Source organism: Macaca mulatta, chromosome 16, assembly GCF_049350105.2.
Source record: "Macaca mulatta isolate MMU2019108-1 chromosome 16, T2T-MMU8v2.0, whole genome shotgun sequence".
Classification (NCBI taxonomy): domain Eukaryota; kingdom Metazoa; phylum Chordata; class Mammalia; order Primates; family Cercopithecidae; genus Macaca; species Macaca mulatta.
This window is the reverse complement of record NC_133421.1, coordinates 50,539,484-50,565,766: the sequence shown is the minus strand read 5'-3', so window position 1 is coordinate 50,565,766 and position 26,283 is coordinate 50,539,484. Positions and strand designations below refer to the sequence as shown.

Below are 26,283 nucleotides of genomic sequence, written 5' to 3'. Positions count from 1 at the left end.
ACAGAACACCAGATTCCTTGCTGTCAGCTGAGTAAAGAGAGTTCATGGGTGTTCCTTGCAGCTAAAATGCATCCATTCAAAAGTTATTTATTGAATCCTTACTATGTGCCAGGGAACACATAGGTGATCAAGAGAAACACAGTCTTGGGCCGGGCGCGGTGGCTCACGCCTGTAATCCCAGCACTTTGGGAGGCCGAGCTAGTTGGTCACTTGAGGTCAGGAGTTTGAGACCAGCCTGGCCAACATAGTGAAACCCCATTTCTACCAAAAATACAAAATATCAGCTGGGCGGGGTGGCAGATACCTGTGGTCCCAGCTACTCGGGAAGCGGAGGAACAAGAATCACTTGAACCCAGGAGGTGGAGGTTGCAGTGAGCCAAGATCACACCACTGCACTCCAGCCTGGGCGACAGTAGTGAAACTCTGTTTCAAAGCAACAAAAAAAAAAAAAAAAAAAAGAAAGAAAGAAAAAAGAGAGGGAGACACACTCTCTACTGTCACACAGTTTATAATTTAACTAGGGTGTATCAATTTAAAAGTTTAATGTTTCAAGTGAAAGAAAACAACCTCAAATAGGCTTGAGTAATACAGGAATTTATTGTCTCACTGGAGATCCAGGCACAATTTGATCCAAGATTCAAACGGCATGGATCCATTTCTTGGCTCTGCTTCCTCTGAGTTGGATTCATTCTTTAGCCACCACATGTTGGAACCCCTCTCTCCTGGCAGCTTCAAGCTTTCCACGACGGCTGCAGCAGATCTAAGACATACCATTTACCAGGCTGACAAGAGTCCAAGTTCCAGCAATCCCTGGGGGTCCATCCTGAGGAGGCCATCTCAGGTTATAGACCAGCGTAAATCAGGAGCTCACAGGACAGAAGACGCTGATTGGCTCACACCCAGTGGGGCCCACCCCCTGATATGGAAGACTTGGGCTCTTTCCAATTCCAAAAATTTGGGCATCTATTTGGAAGGGAGAAAGGGCCACAACCGATAACTGTTTATGATAGAAGGAAAAACAATAAATAAACTTATACTTCTGCTCTGAGGGAATCATTCAGCCTGCAGAAAATGGAGACATCTCATTACTACCTGGAGAGTGAAACACAGGCCTGGAGATCCAGAGATGTATTTGGATTCCAAATTCTGTGTGGGTCCCTATACACAGCTGACCCTTGGGGACATTGTAGAGGTTGATACATGGTAGACTTTGCTCCTTGATCTGTCCCTTCAGTAGTTACCCTTAGGTTGTATTCTGCTGTGTGATCGCTTTTCCCTTACTTACATATTTATTCGTTTGAGATGGAGTCTCACTCTGTCACCCAGGCTAAAGGGCAATAGTGCAATCTCGGCTCACTGCCACCTCTGCCTCCTGGGTTCAAATGATTCTCCTGCCTCAGCCTCCCGAGTAGCTGGGATTACAGGTGCATGCCACCATACCTGGCTAATTTTTGTATTTTTGGTAGAGATGGGGTTTCACCATGTTGGCCAGGCTGGTCTCGAACTCCTGGCCTCAAGTGATCTGCCCGCCTCGGCCTCCCAAAGGGCTGGGATTACAGGCATGAGCCACCACAGAGGATAGTATGTGCCTGAGAGAGATGCTAAAAGGATGACTGAGATGATATTCACAAAGTACCTGGTGCAAGTCACCAAATAAACCTAAGCTGTCTGTTGGCGTGTGTTCATTATTCTTTCAGATTTAAGGACATTCAGCTGATGGTTTAGGGACTAAACATTAACCACAGCGGGACAAGTCAACACAGCATGAGCTGTGAGCCATGAAGATGCACAGGCCTTCGGTGTTCTAAGTTTCACAGACCTGTGTGAAAAACATATAACCAAAATAGATTGAAAATGGACAGAAATGCCGTCAAACATGCAGGGTAGAGAGAGTGCTCCAGTTAAGACCTCGGCCAGTTCTTTTTTTTTTTTTTTTTCGAGACAGAGTCTTGCCCTGCTGCCCAGGCTGGAGTCCAATGGCATGATCTCGGCTCACTGCAACCTCCTCCTCCTGGGTTCAAGCGATTCTTGTGCCTCAGCCTCCTGAGTAGCTGGGATTACAGACACACGCCACCACGCCTGGCTAAGTTTTTGTATTTTTAGTAGAGATGGAGTTTCACCATGTTGGCCATGCTGGTCTTGAACTTCTGACCTTGTGATCTGCCCACCTTGGCATCCCAAAATGCTGGAATTACAGGCGTGAGCCACCACACCCGGCCCTTGGCCAGTTCTTAAGAGGCATGAGTACTTGCTAAGCAAGTTGAAGTGCCAGTGGTGCCTGAGCAATCCTTTATTTCTTCATTCAGCAAACATTTTTTGGGGTATCTTCTATACAAGAAGCTATAATAAAAACAGACAATCAGTTATGAGGCAGGCACTTAAATCCTTCTTAGAGGCCGGGCGCGGTGGCTCAAGCCTGTAATCCCAGCACTTTGGGAGGCCGAGGCAGTCGGATCACGAGGTCAGGAGATCAAGACCATCCTGGCTAACAGGGTGAAACCCTGTCTCTACTAAAAATGCAAAAAATTAGCCGGGCGTGGTGGCGTGCACCTATAGTCCCAGCTACTTGGGAGGCTGAAGCAGGAGAATAGCATGAACCTGGGAGGTGGAGCTTGCAGTGAGCCGAGATCGCGCCACTGCACTCCAGCCTGGGCGACTGAGTGAGACTCCATCTCAAAAAAAAAAAAAAATCCTTCTTAGAATAAAGAAGGGACCTCCCTTTATAAATAGGTAAATTATTATAAAAGTTATATGCAAAGCTAAAATGAACTAAAGATCTATTATACAAGAGACAGAAAAGAGAAAACTAGTTTCAGTATTTGGGTGGAGGCTGGAGAAGAAGTGGGCTATACCTGGGATGGAATGAACCGACTTTGTGTTAAGTCATAAACAAAGATATAGGGGTAAATGGAGAGATGGCAATCAATTATATGAAGTCTTGTTTGGTTGCTGAAAGAAATGTGACCCAGTCCTCTGAATGCCCTACAGCAGCAGTTTATGTGCAACTTGCCTACTGCTCTTATTCTAACTTGTATCACAGTGGGTTATTTATTCATTCAATTATTTGGTTACTCATTGAACATTGATGCAAGGCTTGATATGTGCTAAGTATTGTGCCAAGGGCCAGTATACAAAATAGAGTGAGACATGGTTTCTGTAGCTCAGTCTAGGAGGGTAGGAGGCATATAAAACATAATTATAGCCTGAGCACAGTGGCTTCTACACTTTGGGAGGTCGAGGTGGGAGGATTACTTGAGGACAGGAGTTGGAAATTGTGGTACTCTATGATTGTGCCATTGCATTCTAGCCTGAGTGACACAATAAGACCTTGTCTCTAAAAGAAAAAATATATATAATCTAACATGAGAGGTGCTATAATAGAAATACGCCCTGAGTGCTTGGAGGTGAAGTCTTCCCAAAGGAAGTGATATTTGAGTGGATCTTGACAATAACAGGAGTTTCCTAGGCTGAATTTCCAAAGTAGCTGGAAAGCCCCTGAAAGAGGAGCCAGAATGGTGTGTGAGGAAATGCTGAGTGGTTTGGTATATGGGGATCTTTGGGTATGTAGGGAGAGTGTCAGCAGAGGAGGCTGAAAACGTAAGTGGGCTAAAAGGTAAGTCACATAGAGCTTCACAGATCTTGCTATGGGCTTTGAACTGTGTAGACAAAAGGGTTTGTTGAAGAATTTTAGGTAAATGATTGGCAAGATCAAATCTGGGCTTTGAAAGACGTTCTGGCAGCAGTCTGAAGGCAGAGTAGTAGTGGGGAAGGACTGGAGGCCAAGAAATCAACAGGGAGGCTATTTCACTAATCTAGGTGAAAAGTGGTAACATCTTGATGATTGAAAAAGAGGGAACAGGCCGGGCGCGGTGGCTCAAGCCTGTAATCCCAGCACTTTGGGAGGCCGAGACGGGCGGATCACGAGGTCAGGAGATCGAGACCATCCTGGCTAACACAGTGAAACCCCGTCTCTACTAAAAAATACAAAAAACTAGCCGGGCGAGGTGGTGGGCGCCTGTAGTCCCAGCTACTCGGGAGGCTGAGGCAGGAGAATGGCGTAAACCCGGGAGGCGGAGCTTGCAGTGAGCTGAGATCCGGCCACTGCACTCCAGCCTGGGCGACAGAGTAAGACTCCGTCTCAAAAAAAAAAAAAAAAAAAAAGAAAAAGAGGGAACAGAATGGGTTCAAGGAAGAACTAAGAGATTAAATCAACAAGGCTTGGTTATTGGTTGGAAGGAAGATGATGTAGGGAAAGAAGGCATTAAGAATGACTTGGGGCTGGGTGTGGCAGCTCACACCTGTAATCCCAACACTTTCGGAGGCTGAGGTGGGTGGGTCCTTTGATCCCAGGAATCAAGGCCAACCTGGGAAACATGGCTGAAACCTCATTTCTACAAAAAAAAAAAAAAAAAAAGCAAAAAATTAGCCAGGCTTGGTGGCACATGCCTGGAGTCCCAGATACACAGGAGGCTGAGGTGGGAGGATCACCTGAGCCCAGGAGGTTGATGCTGTGGTGCACAATGATTGAGCCACTGCACTCCAGCCTGGGTGGCAGAGTGAGACCCTGTCTCAAATAAATAAATAAAAGAATGACTTAGAAGCCAGTAGCCCATGCAGCTGAGGAAACAAAGGTGTCATTAACCACAGTAGGGTATAGAAGAATAGGAGGAAAGATAAAGACAGGATAACGACATGCTGTGTTTAAGATACCCGCACAACATTCAAGTGGACAAGCCCCACTGGCAGTTGGAAATCTCTGTCTAGAGTTAATGAGAGAGCTGGAGGCTAGACACTGAGCTGGGAATAAATAGGTGCCAAGGCTACGGACATAAAGGGCATATACCCACCAAGTACAGCTGGAAAGTGAGAAGATAAGAGACACCAGCACAGACCCTACAGAGCACTAATATAAATGGATTGATCAAAGGGGAGCCAGAAAAGGAAAGTAAAAAGAGGTGTCCAGAACAGCCAGGAGAACTGGCAGAGACCAACATCTTAGAAGGCACAGGAGACAAGAGAAGGAGGAGGCAGTCAAGTAGGTCAGAGCTGCTGAGAATTCTAGTGTAGCATTTGTGACATTTCCCCATTAAAGAGCAAAGCCTGTGACAGTAGGAACTCCTGGCACAGTACTTTGTATAAAGCAGGCAGTATCTGTGCCATGATCTATAGATAGACATATAGATGTACCAATTTGGAGACTGCTAGTAACTGCTAGATGCCCAGAGACCTCAAATCTGGAAACATCGCAATTTTAAAGTGTTATTTTAGGGTCAAATTAGCAATAAAAACCGTACAATATTAAAAGAGATTCTACCTTTCCTCAAATTCCATTAAAAATAACTACTATCGCCTTGTGTATTTCTTTATATTTAGTCTTCAGGAGAAGATACATGGTCAGCAATATAAAATGAGGAAGCTGGGGTAATATAATTTATCAGAACAGAGGAGTTCAGTTGCAGTTGCTGGAACACAGAAATTGGTGTCAATGTGTTTGGCCTTTACGAAAGTCTTTCTGAGGGCAACATCATGGTATTTTAGGAACTAAGCAATTTCTTCCTCCTCTTCCTCCCCCTCCCCCTTCCCCTCCTCCTTCCCCCTTTCCTCCTCCTCCTCTTCCTTCTTCTTCTTCCTCCTCCTCCTCCTCCTCTTTCTTATTCCTCATTCTGTTGCCCAGGCTGGAGTGCAGTGACTGTGGCTCACTGCAACCTCTGCCTCCCAGGTTCAAGCAATTCTCATGCCTTAGCCTCCCGAGTAGCTGGGACTAGAGGCACATGCCACCATGCCCAGAAAATTTTTTGTATTTTTTTTTTGTATTTTTTTTTTTTTGAGACGGAGTCTCGCTCTGTCGCCCAGGCTGGAGTGCAGGGGCCGGATCTCAGCTCACTGCAAGCTCTGCCTCCCAGGTTTTTACGCCATTCTCCTGCCTCAGCCTCCCGAGTAGCTGGGACTACAGGCGCCCGCCACCTCGCCCGGCTAGTTTTTTGTATTTTTTAGTAGAGACGGGGTTTCACCGTGTTAGCCAGGATGGTCTCGAACTCCTGACCTCGTGATCTGCCCGTCTCGGCCTCCCAAAGTGCTGGGATTACAGGCTTGAGCCACCGCGCCCGGCCTTTTGCCCATTCTTTCAGTGTTGAGCACCTCATATATTCGAGACACTGTGCTAGGGGCAAAAGACATCTTTCCATCCCTCAAGGAGCTCACAGTTCAGTGGGGGACATAGACAGGGGAATACAATGGAAATGTATTGAGAAGTGCTGTGCCAGAGGTAAGCACAGTGTGCAAATGAAGACAGCGAAAGACAACCTAACTCAGAGGGCAGCAAACGAGGGCAGTGGTGTCAAGTCTTTCCAGAAGAGACAATGCCTGCCAGGTGTTACAGGAGGGACAAGCTTCCAGATCAAAGAGACAACAACTGTGAGAAAAAAAAAAAAAAAATTCAGTATGACTGAACACAGAGTACAAGGAGGGGAAGAGTGAGAGATGAGTCGGGTGGGCAGGTACCTCATCAGACCCCAGAAGCCCTTCTAAGGATTCGGAGCTTGAGCCTAAAAGCAATGAGGAGATGCTGAATGATTATGTTAGAGGACTTCAAAGGAAGTCCTTTGCTTCTCATATTTTTCTTATTTCCCATTCTCTCTCTCTCTCTCTTTCTTTCTTTTCTTCCCTTCCTTCGTTCCTTCCCTTCTTCTTCTTTTCTTTCTTTCTTTCTTTCTTTCTTTCTTTCTTTCTTTCTTTCTTTCTTTCTTTCTTTCTTTCTCTCTTTCTCTCTCTCTTTCTCTCTTTCTTTCTTTTGAAATTGCAGCTGATCTGGTCTATACCTAAAGAGAATAAGTGCAAGGGATTTATTTACAGTATGTCCATGGTTTGGTGGAGAAAAAGATGGAGCTGATCCCTGAAACCTGACTTTTGATGGCAGTAAGTAACAAAACGAGAGGATCCCAGGAATAATTCCTATCTCCCACAGACTTTTCTTCCGTCTGAATCTGGAGATGCCTGTGTTCGATTTTAATGAGGAGGCTGTTACCTCCAAGGTGTGGACAGGAACCTTTTTTTTCTGGCCAAACAAGCAAAGAAAGGAATCTTAATTACAAAGAGGTCTACACTCTTGCTGCTTGAAACTGGGTCCCTGGACCAGTAGAATCAGCATCCCCTGGGAACTGGTTGTACAGACAGAAATCTGAAGCTCCACCCCAAACATACTGAATCCAAAACTGCATTTTAAACAAGATGCCTGGGTGATTCCATGCACATTCAAGTTTGAAAAGCCCTGATCTACAAGATAGGAAAACTGCCTAGTTGGTAAAACTTAGGGCACTGTGTTGCAGTCTGTGTTTTGTTTTGCATGACTGATTGATGAGTAATCAGTTTGTCAGCCTCTATGATTACTAATATATGTCCAAAAGCAAACTCAACCAGAGGCTAAACCTTTTCTACTCTACTGTACATTTCTAAGAAATCTCCACAGAGCCCACGATGTTGTGATCCATTTAAATACAAGACTTGCTCTCTGGCTGATGAATAAAAGAATCATTCTTTTTTTTTTTTTATGTACATAACGTAAATTTACCATTTTAACCATTTTTAAGTGTACCGTTCAGTGGCATTAAAGACATTCACACTGTTGTGCATTCATCATTACATCATCTCTAGTGTTTTCATCTTCCCAAACGGAAACTCTGTACATGTTAAACAATAACTCCCCATTACCCCCTCCCTCCAGCCCCTGGCAACCACCATTCTACTTTTTTTTTTTTTTGAGATGGAGTCTCGCTCTGTCTCCCAGGCTGGAGTGCAGTGGCACGATCTCAGCTCACTGCAAGCTCCGCCTCCCGGGTTCACGCCATTCTCCTGCCTCAGCCTCCAGAGTAGCTGGGACTACAGGCACCCACCACCACGCCTGGCTAATTTTTTTTGTGTTTTTAGTAGAGACGGGGTTTCACCGTGTTAGCCAGGATGGTCTTGATCTCCTCACCTCGTGATCCGCCTGCCTTAGCCTCTCAAAGTGCTGGGGTTACAGGCATGAGCCATCGTGCCTGGCCCACCATTGTACTTTCTGTCTCTATGAACTTGACTACTCTAGGTACTGCATCAAAGTGGAATCATACTGTACTTGCTTTTCTGTGACTATGTTATTTCACTTAGCATAAGGTTGTCAAGTTTCTTTCATGTTGTAGCATATGTTGAAATTTCCTTCCTTTTGAAGTTGAATATTTTGCTGTATCTACCATATTTTGTTTACCATCAATGGACACTTGATTGGCTCCCACCTTTTGGCTTTTGTGAATAATGCTGCTACAAACATGAGTGTAGAAATCTTCATTTATGCCAGCATGCAGGTCCCCTCTTCTAGCTTACCAACGTTATTTTCTAGAGAGATGCCACAACAAACATAAATTCACAGTTAATGGATGCTCTCAATGGATTTTCTCTGTCTCTCTCTGTCTGTCTCTCTTTCTCTCTCTCTCTCTCTCTCTCTATATATATATATATATATATAAGCACAGTGTGCAAATGAAGACAGCGAAAGACAACCTAATATATATATATATATATATATATATATATATATGCTGCTTTTTTTTTTTGTTTTTTTTAAGCAGAGACAGGGTTTTACCATGTTGCCCAAGCTGGTCTCAAAGTCCTGAGCTCAAGCGATCCACCCACCTCGGCCTCCCAAAGTGCTGGGATTATGGGCATGAACCTCAATGGATTTTCTTTAATATATCAAGTCTCTAGTTGACTCCTTATGAAGAAAAGATAATTCGCTGTTGTTGGGAGCAAAATGTCTGTTGCAGTTAGTCTCTGTCCGGGAGTCGTGCCCTCCTGAATATAAACTCAGGGCCAGAGCCAAGACTTTAATTTGTAAAGCACAAGTATTGATTTGGTGACACCATTGTCTTCCCCTGAGGCTATTCCTATCAACCCAAATTATCTGTGTGAACACAGGAACCATTTTCTTCCGGGTGTGCTGGGCAGCTGGTGACAAGCTGCTTGCCGATAGGCCCTGACAGAGATGAACACTTGGCTGCTGTTGGGCAGTCAACACTATCCTTGCCAGGGTGTTGCTGGGCAAAGGAATCTACAGCCCTGAAGCCGATGAGCATACACCACCCCAACAGACCCAGTGCTCCACGCTGATTTCAGCAACCCACAGCAAGGCTCAGACAAGGGAAGAGGCTCTCAGCTTATGGGTGAACTATTCCTTTTGTTTTGTTTTGAGACAGGGGTTTGCTCTGTCATCCAGGTAGCATGATCTTGGCTCACTGCATCACTGCAGCCTGTCTTCCGGGCCCAAGCAATCCTCCTGCCTCAGCCTACGAAGTAGCTAGGACCACAGGCGTGTGCCAACATGCCTGGCTAATTAACAAAATTGCAGAGACAGGGTCTCCCTGTGTTGCCAAGGTTGGTGTTGAACTGGGCTCATGCAATCCTCTTGCCTCAGCCTGCAGAGGTGCTGGGATTACAGGCAAGAGCCACCATAGCCAGCCTGGGTAAACTCTTCTAAAGAACTGTATAAAGGGTGTTATGTCCTCCCAAATGATCCCGAGTCTCATTTCCTGGTGTTGCTTCAGGAAGCTGTGGGGTCAGCTCCCCTTGTGTGCTTCCCCTCAGGTGGCCAGGGGGCTGCTCTGACAGTCTTCACTTCATCCCACTGTTTCACCTCCGGGACAACTCTTTAGGTTGCCACATATGTGCAAGGATGAGGAGGATACAATCACACCACCTCATTTGGAAAATATGCGCTGAGACTCTTGATTTCATCTTCTGTGTAATGACTTTTACTTTGCAAATGAAATCTGGATGTTAAGACAGGGGAACAACCGCAAGTTCCCCATTTTCATGTTAACTCCTGGCCCTCGAGGATGATTAACTTTAGAAACTGAAAACGCATTTGGGCTAATCGTTTATGAGATCTGATTAAGAGCTTTACAGAGATTTGCACCACTGTTAAGAAAGGCTCTAGCAATTCAGGAGAATGCACATGTAAGGGATTTCCTTCCACCGGATTAGAAAGAATAGCTAGAAAACACAGCTGAAGACACAAGAGAGGAAGAGGTGAAGACCTGCCTGTACGAACCCAAAGAAAAAAGTCTGTATGTGGGTGAACACATCTGAAGAAGTCCCATGAGAACCACTGACTAAAATGTAACATGCGACAAAATAACATGTGTGTGCAGCCCCATTAATGTGTGACATGTGTGTACCTGCAAGGATGTAATGAAAGTCTGGGAACATGCATAAAAGAATTAAGTATTTGTAGGCCACTGTCTAGAATTTACAATTTGCCTCCTCCCAGATTTGTCCTGATCTGTCCACTTGCAATGCCCTTCTCTGTCCTTTCCATCTCCATTAATACATGCTTATCACCTTATTCAAGAGCCAAGGAAAATCTCACCACCTGCAGGAAGACTGCCCAGTCTGACCCCCTTAACTATAATCAGTCTTTTTTTTTTTTTTTTTCCTTTTTTGAGACAGAGTCTCATTCTGTCATCCAGGCAGAATGCACTGGAGTGCACTGGTCCTATCTGGGCTCACTGCAACCTTTGCCTCCTGGGTTCAAGCGATTCTCCTGCCTCAGCCTCCTGAGTAGCTGAGATTACAGGTGTACGCCAGCACGCCTGGCTAATTCTTGTATTTTTAGTAGAGATGGGTTTTCACCATGTTAATCAGGCTGGTCTCAAACTCCTGGCCTCAAGTGATCTGCCTGCCTCCGCCTCCCAAAGTGCTGGTATTACAGGCGTGAGTCACCGCACCAGGCCTCTTAACTGTAATCATTCTTTTGCACCCTCTCCAAATGTGTGTGTCCTACATGTCCTAGGGGAGCCCACACGGCATTAATGACATCCTTCTTTTTTTTATTTTTTCTTTGTGTGTGTGTGTTTGTGTGTGTTTAGTAGAGACGGGGTTTCACCGTGTTAGCTGGGATGGTCTCGATCTCCTGCCCTCGTGATCCACCCGCCTTGGCCTCCCAAAAGTGCTGGGATTACAGGCGTGAGCCACCTAATGATCATTTTCATACCACTTTCCATATGTGTGGTTTGTGTTCCTAAACCAGTCTACGAGCTCCTTAAGGTGGGGACTGTTTGGGAGGAGAAAGGGTATGGTTTGATTGGTTGCTGTTGTTCTTGGCCTTTTCTCTTGGATATCCTAAAGCACTGCTGCTTAAACTTTAACAAGCACGTTAAATGCTTATTACTGTTATATGTTATATGCTTATTAATGTTAACTGTTACATGTTTATTAATGTTAAACGCTTCTTATTAAAATTCAGAGTTGATTTAGTAGGAATGGGTTGGACCTGAGATCCTGCATTTCCTTATCTTTCTTTCTTTGTTTCTTCTCTCTCTTTCTTTCTTCCTTTTCTTTCCTTCCTTCCTTCGTTTTCTTTCTTTCCTTTTTTTTTCTAAATGGAGTTTTGCTCTGCTGCCCAGGCTGGAGTGCAGTGGTGCAGTCACAGCTGCAACCACGAACTCCTGGGCTCACGCAACCCTTCCACATCAGCTTCTCAAAGGAGCTGAGACTACAGGCGTGTATCACCATGCCTGGCTAGATTCTGCATTGCCAACCTCAGTGTGGCTATTGGTTGGAGGACCACACTTTTGAGTGGCAAGGCTTTGTAACTCCCAGAATAGTGCTTCAACATAAGCAAGCAAGACTTTCGGTAGTATTTTAGGAAAATTAAAATTCCCTTCTGAGGCCCAAGCCCTTCAAGCAAATTCTACCTTGCAATAAGGCATTTCCTCTTTGATCACTAGACTGCCCCCTAAATTAACTGAAGCCTGAGGACATGCTTTTGTTATAGTGCAGTTGTTTGGATTCGCATTTAAATCTAGGAATACAAATAGTTTTACTAATGTAATTTGAGAAGATTGGTGAGTTATTTTGGGTATGCATGGCCTAGCCCTGCAATGCTAGGATTCTCTTGATAAATGCCACAATTACACCAGCTGATCCCATAAAAAGGGAAAACAGTCTAGCCTTCATAGAGTGCTGACAGCTGTAACACCCCCTTCTGGACCAGGGGCCTTAGCTTTTCCCCCAGGTGGGTTAGGTAGCTGGAAGCACACATAAAGCTTTTATTTTCCTGTGCCTGGTAAGCCTCTGTTTCCTGTGGAAAGTCCCACTTCATCGGAGGCAAAGAATTCCCTCTTAGTTTCACCTCTGAAGCTAGGAAAATTAGTCTTGAACCATACTAAATGACTTCAATAAATGTTTTTCTATTTTCTTTTTAAATAGAGATAGGGTCTCACTATGTTACCCAGGCTTGTCTCAAACCCCTGGGCTCAAGTGATCCTCCCACCTCAGCCTCCTGAAGTGTTGGAATTACAGGCATGATCCTAGCCAATAAATGCTTTTTAACTGGGAGGCACAGACCAGAAGGATAAGCTGGCACTAATGAAACCAGAAAGACACTTGGCTGGATTCCTAGCATGACATCAACAAGAGGAAAGTCAAGGCCAGGTGCCATGGCTCACACCTGTAATCCTAACACCTTGGAAGCTGAGCTGGGAAGATCGCTTGAGGCCAGGAGTTTGAGACCAGCCTGAGCAACATGGCAAGACTGCCCCCCATCTCTACAAAAATTTTTAAAAATAGCTGGGCCTGGTGGTGCACGCCTGTGGTCCCAGCTACTCAGGAGGCTGAGGTTCTTGGGCCTGGGAGTTGAGGGCTGTAGTGAGCTATGATTGCCTCACTGCACCCCAGCCTGGGTGACAGAGGAAAACCTTGTCTCACAAAAAAAAAAAAAAAAAAAAAAAAAAGGAGAGTCAGATCTCTCAGGACCTTGGTTTACTTATCTGTTAAATGAAGGTATTGGGCTGGAAGATTCCTAGCAGCCCCAACAGGTTAACTAACAGCCAACTTATCAGGAGAAAGCCCAAGAGACAAGAATTCCACCGCTGGCTACTTGACAGCACAATGTGACTGGAGTCTCTTGGCTGACTTGTATTATCCCATTGGTCTCAGCCCAAATGCTTGCCAGGATATGGTACTAAGTTCTCCCTTCCTAGAAAATTTGGTGCCTCACATCCGCCTGCCTGTTGCAGAAAGACCTGAAAAGACACGCCCTGTGCTGCCACCTAGTGGTTCCTCTTCTATCAAGGCAGGGTAGACTCTTCCTTTCTCTTCTCCATCCACCAGCTAACAGGAGAGACTAAAAATAATGCACTTCCAGGTGCCACCGCTTTAAGGGAATCAGGGACTATGACTAAGAACTACAAGGTCTTCTAAACTTTATAATTTCCTCTGTACTGTTATTTCCTGTCTGTTTCGCTGCAGCGATTAGCAGTAAAACTCTAAAAACAAAAATGACCAAGGTTGTTTTTAAGGTCAGCAAGGAAGCAGAGAACTGGAGAGAGGCAGTACCCCAGGGTTTGAGGTAAACAACACCAGGAGATGGAGTGGGTGGAAGGAGCTGAATAACGGAAAGGCAAGAGGGTGAAGTCCTCAGGCTTGTTTGAAAAAGGAAAGAGGGGGTGGGAGGATGAAGTTGCCTTTTAGCTGGAATGAAAGTCATCATCTTAATAGCATTGTCATTCTTTCCTGTTTTGTCTTTAGACGGACAAATCTGTTTTCAAGTCTGGAAAATGAAGCAAATATATGGTTTTCAGCTACTGTTGCAGTTCAGGGGCCTTTGTAGCAAATTATACTCCCCTAGATTAAGGATCCGAAATACAAATGTCTATAGAAAGGCCACACAGATATGGTACCTGGATGGAAGCAGCCAGAGGTAAGGCTGTTGGGAGTGGTGGGGACTGTGGTAAACAAGAGAGTACTCACTCCATCTAAGGAAGCAGAAGCAACCAGGCCCAGGTGATTATGGGCCTAACCAAACCGTGTACCCACATTGCTAGATCTTTCAAATTTTCAGGAGAAGCGGGAAACTTGGATTATTATGTGAAGTCACCTTATTTTTAAATGTTGGCAGCTAATGTTGCTTAAAAACAAACAACAGTACTCTGTGAGCAAAATAAAACATATCAATGAGACATATTTAGCTCAAAGGCCAACTCTTTGAAAACCTGAATACACAGGATTTTGCAATCTGGAATGCTAAAGCACTAACACGATTTTTTCAAGGCATGTGGTCTTCTTCTAAATAACAAATGACAAGGAAACGAGCAAATGCCAGGTAAATTGGGGAACTGTAAAATGCTTTGTGTTATGATTTGTTAAAATTGACTATCGTGCCTAGAAATGTATATAAAGAGCTAGTTTGTTAATTTTTTATGTCCAACTGGAAAGCTCCAATATATTCGTTCAATAAATCATGAAACATTTATTGAGCACCTAATATATGCAAAGTAAAGATAAATAGGCCGGGTGCCGTGGTTCACACCTGTAATCCCAGCAGTTTAGGAGGCCGAGGTGGGAGGGTTGTTTGAGCCCAGGAGTTCGAGAAGAGCCTGGGCAACACAGGAAGACTCCATCTCTTCATCTTCATCTTACAAAAAATTTAAAAAATTAGCTGGATGTGGTGGGGTATGCCTGTAGTTCCAGCTACTTGGGAGGCTGAGGCAGGAAGACTACTTGAGCCCAGGAGATTAAAGCTGCAATGAGCCGTGATGGTGCCATTGCACTCTAGCCTGGATGACAGAGCAAGACCCTGTCTTAAAAATAAATAAATAAATAGGCCGGGTGCCGTGGTTCACACCTGTATTCCCAACACTTTGGGAGGCTAAGGCAGGTGAATCACCTGAGGTCAGGTGTTTGTGACCAGTCTGGCCAACATGGTGAAACCCCGTCTCTACTAAAAATACAAAAGAAAAAATGAAAAAAGAAAAAAAATCAGCTAGGCATGGTGATAGGCACCTGTAATCCCAGCTACTTGGGAGGCTGAGGCAGGGCGAATTGCTTGAACCTGGGAGGCAGAGGTTGCAGTGAGCTGAGATCGTGCCACTGCCCTCCAGCCTGGGCAACAGAGTGAGACTCTGTCTTAAATAAATAAATAAATAATAAATAAATGAAAATTTAAAAAGATAAATAAAACTTTTTCTATAAAAAGTGTCAGATAGTATTTTACTTTCTTTGTTTTTTGAGACCGAGTCCCAGTCTGTGCCCCCGGCTGGAGTATAGTGGTACCATCTCAGCTCACTGCAACCTCCACCTTACGGGTTCAAGCGATTCTCCTGCCTCAGCCTCCTGAATAGCTGGGATTACAGGTGCCCGCCACCACGCCAGGCTAATTTTTGTATTTTTAGTAGAGACGGGGTTTCACCATGTTGGCCAGGCTGGTCTTGAACTCCTGACCTCAGGTGATCCACCCACCTTGGCCTCCCAAAGTGCTGAGATTACAGTTATGAGCTATGATGCCCAGCCCAGATAGTAGGTATTTTAGGCTTTGAGGTCCATTCAGTCTCCATCACAACTACTCAGATCTGCCTTTGTAGTCACAAAGCAGCCTTAGACAATACATAAACCAATGGATATGGCTGTGTTCTAATAAAACTTTATTTACAACAGGCAGCAGTCCAAATTTGGCCTGTAAGCCATAGTTTGCCAATCTCAGATGTAGAAGATGTAAGAGAGCTTGTAGCCTAATGCAACAGTTTTATTTTTAAAAATTTACGGCCGGGCGCGGTGGCTCAAGCCTGTAATCCCAGCACTTTGGGAGGCCGAGACAGGCGGATCACGAGGTCAGGAGATTGAGACCATGCTGGCGAACACGGTGAAACCCCGTCTCTACTAAAAAATACAAAAAAACTAGCGGGGCGAGGTGGTGGGCGCCTGTAGTCCCAGCTACTCGGGAGGCTGAGGCGGGAGAATGGCGTAAACCCGGGAGGCGGAGCTTGCAGTGAGCTGAGATCCGGCCACTGCACTCCAGCCTGGGCGACAGAGCCAGACTCCATCTCAAAAAAAAAAAAAATTTACATGTTTATATTTTGCCTGTTAAGACAAGGAATTAGAGTAATATCGCTATGGTTTTTAAGTTATATTTTGAGTGACAACACTGATTTTTTTTTTTTTTTTTTTTGAGACAGGGTCTCACCCTGTCCCCCCCGCTGGAGTGCAGCATTATGGCTCACTGCAGCCTCAACCTCCTGGACTCAAGCGATCCTCCCCTCAGGCTTCCAAGTAGCTGGGACTACAGGCATGCATCACCACGACGGGCTAATTTTGTATTGTTTGTAGAGACAGGGTTTTGCCATGTTGCCCAGGCTGGTCTCAAACTTCTGGGCTCAATTGATCCTCCTGCCCTGGCCTCCCATAGTGGTGGGTGAGTCACCATGGCTGGCCAAGAACATATTTCTGACTGAAATAGTTACTTCAGTGGAGTGGTTCAATTCCTCTGTGTTTTGATTGGACTTGAAACTGTTGTGTGGCTCGCACCTGTAGTCCCAGCTACTTAGGAGGCTCAGGTGGGAGGATTGCTTGAGTCTGGGAGGCAGAGGTTGCAGTGAGCCAAGATTGCGCCACTGCACTCCAGCCTGGGTGACAGAGCAAGACCCTGTCTCAAAAAAAAAAAAAAAAAAAAAAAAAAAAAAAGAGGCCAGGCACAGTGGCTCATGCCTGTATTCCCAGCACTTTAGGAGACCGAGGTGGGCAGATCAACAGAGGTCAGGAGTTCCAGACCAGCCTAGTCAACATGGTGAAACCCCTGTCTCTGCTAAAAACACAACAAAATAAAATAAAATAAATTTTAAAATAGCTGGGCATGGTGGCATGCGCCTATAGTCCCAGCTACTCGGGAGGCTGAGGCAGGAGAATTGCTTGAACCTGAGATGAGGTCGCAGTGAGCTGAGATTGAGCCACTGCACTCCAGTCTGGGTGACAGAGAGTCTGTCTCAAAAAACAAACAAACAAAAAAACAGAAAAGAAACTGTAGTGAAGAGGCAACATGAAGCTGAGTACACTTGATTGTCCAGAGTCCTAGAACTTCCAACTTGGAGCTTTCAAAAATGTGTTCTAAAGAGAGCAAATGAAGCAGTATATCATTTTATTTTATTTATTTTATTGTTTATTTATTTATTTTTTGAAGACAGAGTCTTGCTCTGTCACCCAGGCTGGAGCACAATGGTGGGATCTTGGCTCACTGCAACCTCCACCTCCTTGGTTCAAGCGATCCTCCTGCCTCAGCCTCCCAAGTAGCTGGGACTACAGGTGCCCGCCACCATGACCGGCTAATTTTTGTATTTTTGGTAGAGGCAGGATTTCACCATGTTGGCCAGACTGGTCTCAAACTCGTGACCTCAGGTGATCCACCAGCCTCAACTTCTCAAAGTGCTGGGATTACAGGCATGAGCCACTCTGCCTGACTGGCAGTATATAATTTCAATCTTTACATTCCCAATGAAGTAGTAGTACATAGAACATGTTCCAGTGATTTTGCTTTATGAGTAGCAGACACACGGACTACGACCATGTTAACTTCTTTATATCTCTTTTTCCTGAAACGTCAACTAAGGATACCTTGCTATTTACATGACTGTGGAAGATACTGTCTTACTGGGTATCAAAAAGCTATTTGTAGTCTCCCTTTTCTCTCTCTTTTTTTTTTTTGAGATGAAGTCTTGCTCTGTCGTCCAGGCTGGAATGCAGTAGCACGATCTTGACTCACTGCAACCTCTGCCTCATGGGTTCAAGTGATCCTCCTGCTTCAGCCTCCCGAGTAGCTGGGATTACAGGCGCCCACCACCACACTCAGCTAATTTTTGTATTTTTAGTAGAGACGGGGTTTTGCCATCTTGGCCAGGCTGGTCTCGAACTCCTGACCTCGTGATTCACCCACCTTGGCCTCCCAAAGTGCTGGGATTACAGGCATGAGTCACCATGCCTGGCTGTAGCCCCTTTCTCCTTTGTTTTCTTCTACTAGAGACTCCTTTGCAAGTAAGGGGGCATGTGCTCCAATTCTAGCCAAAAGCTATAAACAGAAGTATCTGCTTAGAGCTTCTGAAAAAGTTTCTTAATAGGGATGATTCCATTTGGCCTCATGACCCTTCCCTCTTCTTCCTGACCTAGAACACAGATGCAATAGCTTAGAGGTTCAGCAGCCATTTTGTGACCACAAGGACAAAAACAACAAACTAAGGATGGTGGAGTGGAGAGAAAGAGGAAGCTTTAATGATATCATTGAGCAGCTCCACTAGCCCTGAGTAGAATACCTTTGGGTTTCTTATTACATGAGAAGAAATATAGTCTCCATGGAGTAAAACCATTGTTATCTGGTTTTCTATTACCTGCAGCCTAAACCAAGCCTTTCTATTTGGGGCTCTATAGAGTTTTCTCCTATTTTCACAGTCCATCAACATTGCTCAGGAAATGAAAATGCAACAGCGATCTGACACGCAATGCAGTTGTATTAACTCCCCAACTCTTCCTGGGCCACTTTAAAAAGTTGAGGTTAAAGTTATTTAAAATCTTGTTACAAACTCAAATAACATATAAAGATCAAAATCCATTGAGTTTCTTAGGAAGAAGTCTTATTACAACACATCAACATCGAGTTCAAAGAAAATGTTCTATAATACATCTTCTAAGAAAATCAAAGGGATTGTCAACAGATTTTTTTGAACTTGTTTCAGGTAGCAAACATTTTATGCCAACAAACTATCCAAAATGTTTTTTAAAATATATAAATAGGGCCGAGCATGGTGACTCACACCTGTAATCCCAGCACTTTCGGAGGTCAAGGCCGGAGGATTGCCTGAGCCCAGGAGTTCAAGACCAGCCTGGGCAATGTGGTGAAACCTTATCTCTACAAAAAATACAAAATTAGCCTGAGATGGTGGCATGTGCCTGTAGTCCCTGCTACTTGGGAGGCTGAGGTGGGAGGATTGCTTGAGCCCAGGGGGTGGAGGCTGCAGTGAGCCAAGATGGTGCCACTGTACTCCAGCCTGGGGGACAGAGCGAGACCCTGTCTCAAAAAAATATATAAATGAAAATAAATTACAAATATATATGACTATAGTCTACATTTTAGAGTTTTTAAATTTCTTTTTGAGATAGAGTCTTGCTCTGTTGCCCAGGCTGGAGTGCAGTGGCATGATCTTGGCTCACTGCAACCTCCACCTCCCGAATTCAAGTGATTCTCCTTCCTCAGCCTCTTGAATAGCTGAGGTTACAGGTGCCCACCACCATACCAGGGTAGTTTTTGTATTTTTAGTAGAGATGGGGTTTCACCATGTTGCCCACACTGGTCTTGAACTCCTGACCTCATGTGATCCGCCTGCCTCAGCCTCCCGAAGTGCTGAGATTACAGGTGCGAGACACTGCACCCAGCTACATTTTAGAGTTTTATGTCCTCCAAACTCATCATGTTTTGTGACATATACATTAGATGATTATAAAGATCTTTCAAACATCAGAGTTCCCACTTGCCAAAGTTAGGACAATTTGATGTATTTTGTACATCAAAAAATAATGGATTATAACCTGTTAAATGAAATAAAAAAAAAAAAAAGCTCTATGAATTCACAGTGATTCAGAAGCATGCCAGCTAATAAATATAGTCAAATGATAGAATTTGAGTTTGTAACTGCCAATGTAATAATTGATTCAGTCTGGTTATTATCAATGATAAAATAATTGAGTGAAAGGATGTTGGGGAATATGATAATTACATGGTTCCAAAGTTGTACCTCACAGATCAATTAATAAATTCAGGCTGGGCACGGTGGCTCACGCCTGTAATCCCAGCACTTTGGGAGGCTGAGGTGGGCGGATCACCTGAGGGAGTTCGAGACCAGCCTTGCTAACATGGTGAAACCCCATCTCTACTAAAAATACAAACATTAACCAGCTGTGGTGGCGCATGCCTGTAATCCCAGCTACTTGGGAGTCTGAGGCAGGAGAATTGCTTGAACCCAGGAGGTGGATGTTGCAGTGAGCCGAGATCGTGCCACTGCACTCCAGCACTCCAGCCTGGGCAATAGAGCGAGACTCCACCTCAAAATAAAAAATTAATAAATTCAAAGGGAAAAATGTATCTTTACCACGGACAGATCTGGTGAATACCCTCTTAACCAAGCAATCACACTTGGCTTCACTAATAGTAAAGCAATGGATGGCCTCCTGTTATAATGCACTAAAAGACACACAACACCTCTATGTAGAATTCTGCTGGGATTGTTTAACCTGCAAATAAACATAAGGGAACAATTAAGGAAATTCAGAATCTGGAAAAATCTGCAAGCTAACTGGCCTGGATTCTCAAAAACTTCAATGTCATGGAAAACACCAACAGGTGGGGATTTTTTGAGACTAAGAGAGACCAAGGAGATAACCAGATACTATATGTAAACCTCGAGTAGATCCTGGATGGGAGGAGGAAAGCCTGCTAGACATTTTTAAGATCACTGGAGATAGTATATTAAATTATCTTCTTGAATTGATGTTAAATCTCTTAGTCTGATTGTAGTGAGTGCTATTGTGGTTATTTACTAGAATGACCTTTTCCTAGGAGATCCATAATGAGATATTTAGGGGTGAGGTGTCATGACAGCTGCATCCTACCTTTAAAAAACTGTGCTGGCCAGGCACGGTGGCTCATGCCTGTCATCCCAGCACTTTGGGAGGCCAAGGCAGGTGGATCACGAGGTCAGGCGTTCGAGACCAGCCTGGCCAACGTAGTGAAACCCTGTCAGGTTGCAGTGAGCCAAGATCGTGCCACTGCACTCCAGCCCAGGTGACAGAGCGAGACTCCATCTCAAAAAACAAAAAAAGTGTGCTGTGTGTGTGCACATGTGTGTAGCAGAAAATGTAGTGAAATGTTAATGATTGGTAAATATATGTAAAAGGTTTAGGATGTTTATTGAACTATTATTCCAGCTTGTTTGGAAGCGTAAAACTTTCCAAAAAGAGAAACTTCATACTATGCCTTGGAATTTTATTGTAACTGTTATTCTTCTGGGAGATATTAAGACGTACTAGCTAGACATTCTGACACAAGCTCTAAGTGTCACATAAGCATTATTCAGTAAAGATTATTTGAGTGTGGCCTACTACAAGCCACACTCAAATTTTTAGGCAATTAGGATACTTGAATGAACAAAACAGAGATCTCTGGTCCTGTGAGGCCTATATCCTGGTGGGGAGAGACAGACAGATACAATAAACATAATAAGTAAATAAATTGTGGGAAAAAACAGTCGAGTAGGAGTTAGGGGACAATTTGGGAAATACTAAAGTGGAGACTTAGGTAAATAAATGAAAGAAGCTCAGAGATTGATTTGGGGGATATTGAGATAATGTCCAAATTTTCTCTTATTTTAGGATACGCTGGTTTGGTTTCACCTGAAGAGTACTGCACCTTTTAATCACACAAAGCCATTTCAAGTATTCCTAGTTAGTGTTCACAATTGGTGTGCGTTTCAGGCACGCCAATTCTGAATCCTCACTAGGAATACACTGGTTCTCTTTTATCTTTTACTGAATCCCAACTAGGGTGACCAGGTCTCCTGGTTTGCCCAGGACTAAGGGGTTTCCCATGATATGGGACTTTCAGTGTTAAAATTGGGATAGTCCTGGGTGAACTGGGATGGGTTGGTCACCTTAATACTGCCACTTGCCACTTGTGTGACTTTGAGTAAATCATTTAGCTTCCAAGAGTCCTGATTGCCTCATCTATAAAAAGGACATTATACATACACACATATATATATGCTTCAACATGGATGAATCTTGGAAATATTATGCTAAGTGAAAGAAGCTAGACACAAAAGGTCACATATTCTTTTTTTTAAAAAATTATTATTATTTTTTTTGAGACGGAGTCTTACTCTGTCACCCAGGCTGGAATACAATGGCATGATCTCGGCTCACTGCAACCTCTGCCTCCTGGGTTCAAGCGATTGTCCTGCCTCAGCCTCCTGAGTAGCTGGGACTACAGGCACGTGCCACCACACCCTGCTAATTTTTGTATTTTTAGTAGAGATGGGGTTTTGCCATATTGGCCAGGCTGGTCTCAAACTCCTGACCTCAGGTGATCCACTAGCCTCGGCCTCCCAAAGTGCTGGTATTACAGGCGTGAGCCACCACGCCTGGCCAAAAGGTCACATATTTTATGACTCCATTTCTCTGAAATGTCTGGAATAGGCAAATCTGTTGGGAACAAGCCCCCCAAATCTGGCCATAAACTGTCCCCAAAACTGGCCATAAACAAAATCTCTGCAGCACTGTGACATGTTCATGATGGCCGTAACGCCCATGCTGGAAGGTTGTGGGTTTACCAGAATAAGGTCGAGGAACACCTGGCCTGCCCAGGGTGGAAAACTGCTTAAAGGCATTCTTAAGCCACAAACAATAGCATGAGCCATCTGTGCCTTAAGGACATGCTCCTGCTGCAGTTAACTAGCCCAACCTATTCCTTTAATTCGGCCCATCCCTTCGTTTCCCATAAGGGATACTTTTAGTTAATCGAATATTTATAGAAGCAATGCTAATGACTGGCTTGCTGTTAATAAATACGTGGGTAAATCTCCGTTTGGGGCTCTCAGCTCTGAAGGCTGTGAGACCCCTGATTTCCCACTTCACACCTCCGTATTGTGTGTGTGTCTTTAATTCCTCTAGCGCCGCTGGGTTAGGGTTTCCCCGACTGTGCTGGTGTTGGCGCAAATCCATAAAGACAGAAAATAGATGAGTGATTGCCAGGTCATGCGGGAAGTGGGGAATGGGAATTGACTGCCTCAGGGGTATGGGGAATTTTTTTTTTTTTGCAGGGGTGGGTGAGGAAAATGATCTAGAATTAGATAATAATGGTTGCACAACGTGGTAAATATATTAAAAACCACTGAATTGTACATTTCAAGAGGGTGTATTTCATGGTAAATGAATTCTATCTCAATGAAGTTCTTATTTAAAAAAATACAATAACATGGAGTGACCATACGGTATGGTTTGGATGTTTTGTCCTCTCTAAATCTCACGTTGAAATGTGACCTCCAATGTTGGGAGGTGATTGGAAGGCCCTCCTTAACTGGAGGTGTTTGGGTCATGGGGTCAGATCCTTCATAAATGGCCTGGTGCTGTTTTCACAGTAATGAGCGAGTTCTCACTCTATGAGTTCACTCAAGATCTGGTTGTTTGGGGGAGCATGGCACTTCTCCAGCCCTTGCTTCTTCTTTCACTGCATGACGTGCCTGCTCCTCCTTCACCCCTGCCATGATCATAAGCTCCCTGAGGCCCTCGCCAGCTTCGGCACCATGCTTCCTGTACAGCATGCAGGACGATGAGCCAAAATAAACCCTTTTTCTTTATAAATTACCCAGCCACAGTTATTTCTTTATAGCAATACAAACGGACTAACATACCATGTAATTCAGCACTTCCACTCCTGGATATATACCTGAAAAAGAAATAAAAACTTGCCCACACAAAAACTTGACGTGGATGTTCATAGCAGCATTATTATTATTATTTATTTGAGACAATGTCTTGCTCTGTCGTCCAGGCCGGAGTGCAGTGGTGCAATTGTGGCTTACTGCAGTCTTGACTGACCTCCTGGGTTCAAACAATCCTCCCACCTCAGCCTCCCAAGTAGCTGAGAATACAGGCCCGCATCATTGAGTCCAACTAATTTTCTTTTTTTGGAGACAGAGTCTCACTCTGTCACCCAGGCTGGAGTGCAGTGGCATGATCTCGGCTCACTGCAACCTCCGCCTCCCAGGTTCGAGCGATTCTCCTGCCTCAGCCTCCCAAGTAGCTGGGACTACAGGTGTGCACCAGCACACCAGGCTCATATTTGTATTTTTAGGAGAGATGGGGTTTCATCATGTTGGTGAGGCTGGTCTCAACCCCCTGACCTCAGGTGATCCACCCGCCTTGGCCTCCCAAAGTGCTGGGATTACAGGTGCCAGCCACCGTGCCCGGCCCCAAGCCTGACTAATTTTTTATTTTTTATAGAGATGGAGTCTCATTATATTGCCTTGGCTGGTCTCAAACTCTTGGACTCAAGCAGTCCTCCTGTTTCAGCCTCCCAAAGTGCTGGGATTACAGGCATGAGCCATTGTGCCTGGCTGCGGCATTATTTTTAATAGTCAAAAAGTGGAAACAACCCAAATGTTCATCAGCTGGTGAATGGATACATAAAATGCAGTATATCCATGCAGTGGAATATTATTTGGTAACAAAAAGAAATAGAATACTGATGCTACAACATGGATGAACCTTGAAAATATTATGCTAAATGAAAGAAGACAGTCACAAAAGAATATTGTGTCATTCCACTTATATGAAATGTCCAGAACAGGCAAATCCATGGAGACAGAAAGTAGATGAGTGGTTTCCAGGGAGTGGGAGAAATGAAGGAAAATGGGTGTGACTGCTAATGGGTATGGGGTTGCTTTTGGGAGTGATAAAATGCTCTAAAATGTATCGTGGTACTGGTTGCACACACTGCGCCTGGCAATGACGACAGAAACTTTCTAATTCATCCAGGGATAGCCCGGTGTGGTGATGCACGCCTATAGTCCCAGCTACATGGGAGGCTGAGGTGGGAGGATCGCTTGAGCCCAGAAGTTAGAGACTGCAGTGAACTATGATCATGTCACTGCACGCCAGCCTGGGTGACAGACTGAGACCCAGTCCCTAAAAATAATAGTAATAATAGGCTGGGTGTGGTGGCTCACACCTGTAATCCCAGCACTTTGGGAGGCCGAGGTGGGTGGATCATGAGGTCAGGAGATTGAGACCATCCTGGCTAACACAGTGAAACTCCGTCTCTACTAAAAATACAAAAAATTAGCCAGGTGTGGTGGCAGGTGCCTGTAGTTCCAGCTACTCGGGAGGCTGAGGCAGGAGAATGGCATGAACCTGGGAGGCGGAGCTTGCAGTGAGCCGAGATTGCGCCACTGCACTCCAGCCTGGGTGACAGAACGAGACTCTGTTTCCAAATAAATAAATTAATTAATTAAATAATAGTAATAATAAAAATCAAAAATAGGCCAGGCACTGTGGCTCATGTCTGTAATACCAGCATTTTGAGAGGCCAAGGAGGGAGGACTGTTTGAGGCCATGAGTTTGAGACCAATCTGGGCAGCATAGCAAAACCCCATCTCTACAAAAAAAAAAAAAAAAATATATATATATACACACACACACACACACACACACACACACACACACACATTTCACACAGGGCCAACTTTCCGATCATGTAAGCTGTGCAGTCTCACAAGACCCTATGAGCAGAAGAACCCCACACTTGGTTCAATGCCCTGCTGTCACTGTCTTGAAATTTTTAATACTACGGTGTCTGAATAAAATCTAGGTGCCCCTCATTTTCATTCTGCACTGGGCCCTGCAAAAAATGGTGTAGGTGTCCTGAATGCACCTTTGTACCCCCATCACTTAGCATAGTACTCATGCATGGTGGGTGCTCGATAAATATGAGTTGCTTTTCCCAGTCCCAGTACCCTGAGAACAGCCCAATGACCTTCCACACAGATTTACCTAGAGCTTCATACCTGCCAGGGACTGCGTTAGCAGCTGGGATATAGGGGGAGCCAAAGCAAGCAGCTGAGACTCTCTTTCCTCATCACTGCAGGGGAAGCATTGAGGAGGATGCTGTTCACGAAGCCAGACATGCCTACCTAACTACTATCTCCAGCAGCAATTACAGCATCTGACTCATTTGTACTTTTAGAGAAAAACGCATCACCTTGGAATCCCGATCTTGTGAGTTCTTCTTTGTTACAGGAAACAGAAGGCTCTGATGAATTAGGATGGGACTTTAGTTCTTTTCCATGGTGTGAATTTTTCAATGTGCTTGTGAACGATCACATTGTCATCTATAATTAAAGAGATCTGTCAGCATCTTTTAATTCAATTTAGTTTCTTTTCTGGTTTTTTTTTTTTTTTTTTTTTTTGAGACGAAGTCTCGCTCTTGTCCCCCAGGCTGGAGTGTGATGGTGCAATCTCAGTTCACTGCAACCTCTGCCTCCCGGGTTCAAGCGATTCTCCTGCCTCAGCTTCCCAAGTAGCTGGGATTACAGGCATGTGCCACCGTGCCCGGCTAATTTTTGTATTTTTAGTAGAGACGGGGTTTCACCATGTTGGCCAGGCTGGTCTAGAACTCCTGACCTCAGGTGATCCACCCTCCTCGGCCTCCCAAAATGTTGGGATTACAGGCGTGAGCCATCACGCCTGGCCAGTTTCCTTTTTTTCATACTATTTAAGCTACCAAAAAGTTGTTTATTTTTTTGAGACAGGGTCTTGCTCAGTTGCCTAAGCTTCAATTCAGTTTCTATGTAGAAAACACTTTGTTAGGTACAAAGACAGTAGCTGGGATTTTATTTTTCTTTTTTTTTAGACTGGGTCTCGTTCTGTCACCCAGTCTGGAGTGCAGTG

General features: G+C 44.6%; 1 long non-coding RNA gene across 3 annotated transcripts in view; it reads right to left on the bottom strand.

The window, feature by feature from the left end:
* Positions 1 to 581: 581 nt before the first annotated feature.
* Positions 582 to 26,283, bottom strand: part of LOC106994073 (uncharacterized) — a 98,786-nt gene continuing 73,084 nt past the window's right edge. Inside the window, exons 5-8 of one of the 3 annotated variants that reach the window (XR_013406410.1) lie at positions 25,595 to 25,724; positions 23,247 to 23,269; positions 6,198 to 6,412; positions 582 to 3,880 (exon numbers count right to left, since the gene is read on the bottom strand). This is a non-coding gene — a long non-coding RNA (uncharacterized LOC106994073). The remainder of the gene's footprint in view (positions 3,881 to 6,197; positions 6,413 to 23,246; positions 23,270 to 25,594; positions 25,725 to 26,283) is intronic. The other 2 variants (XR_013406408.1, XR_013406409.1) reach the window with 2 other exon arrangements.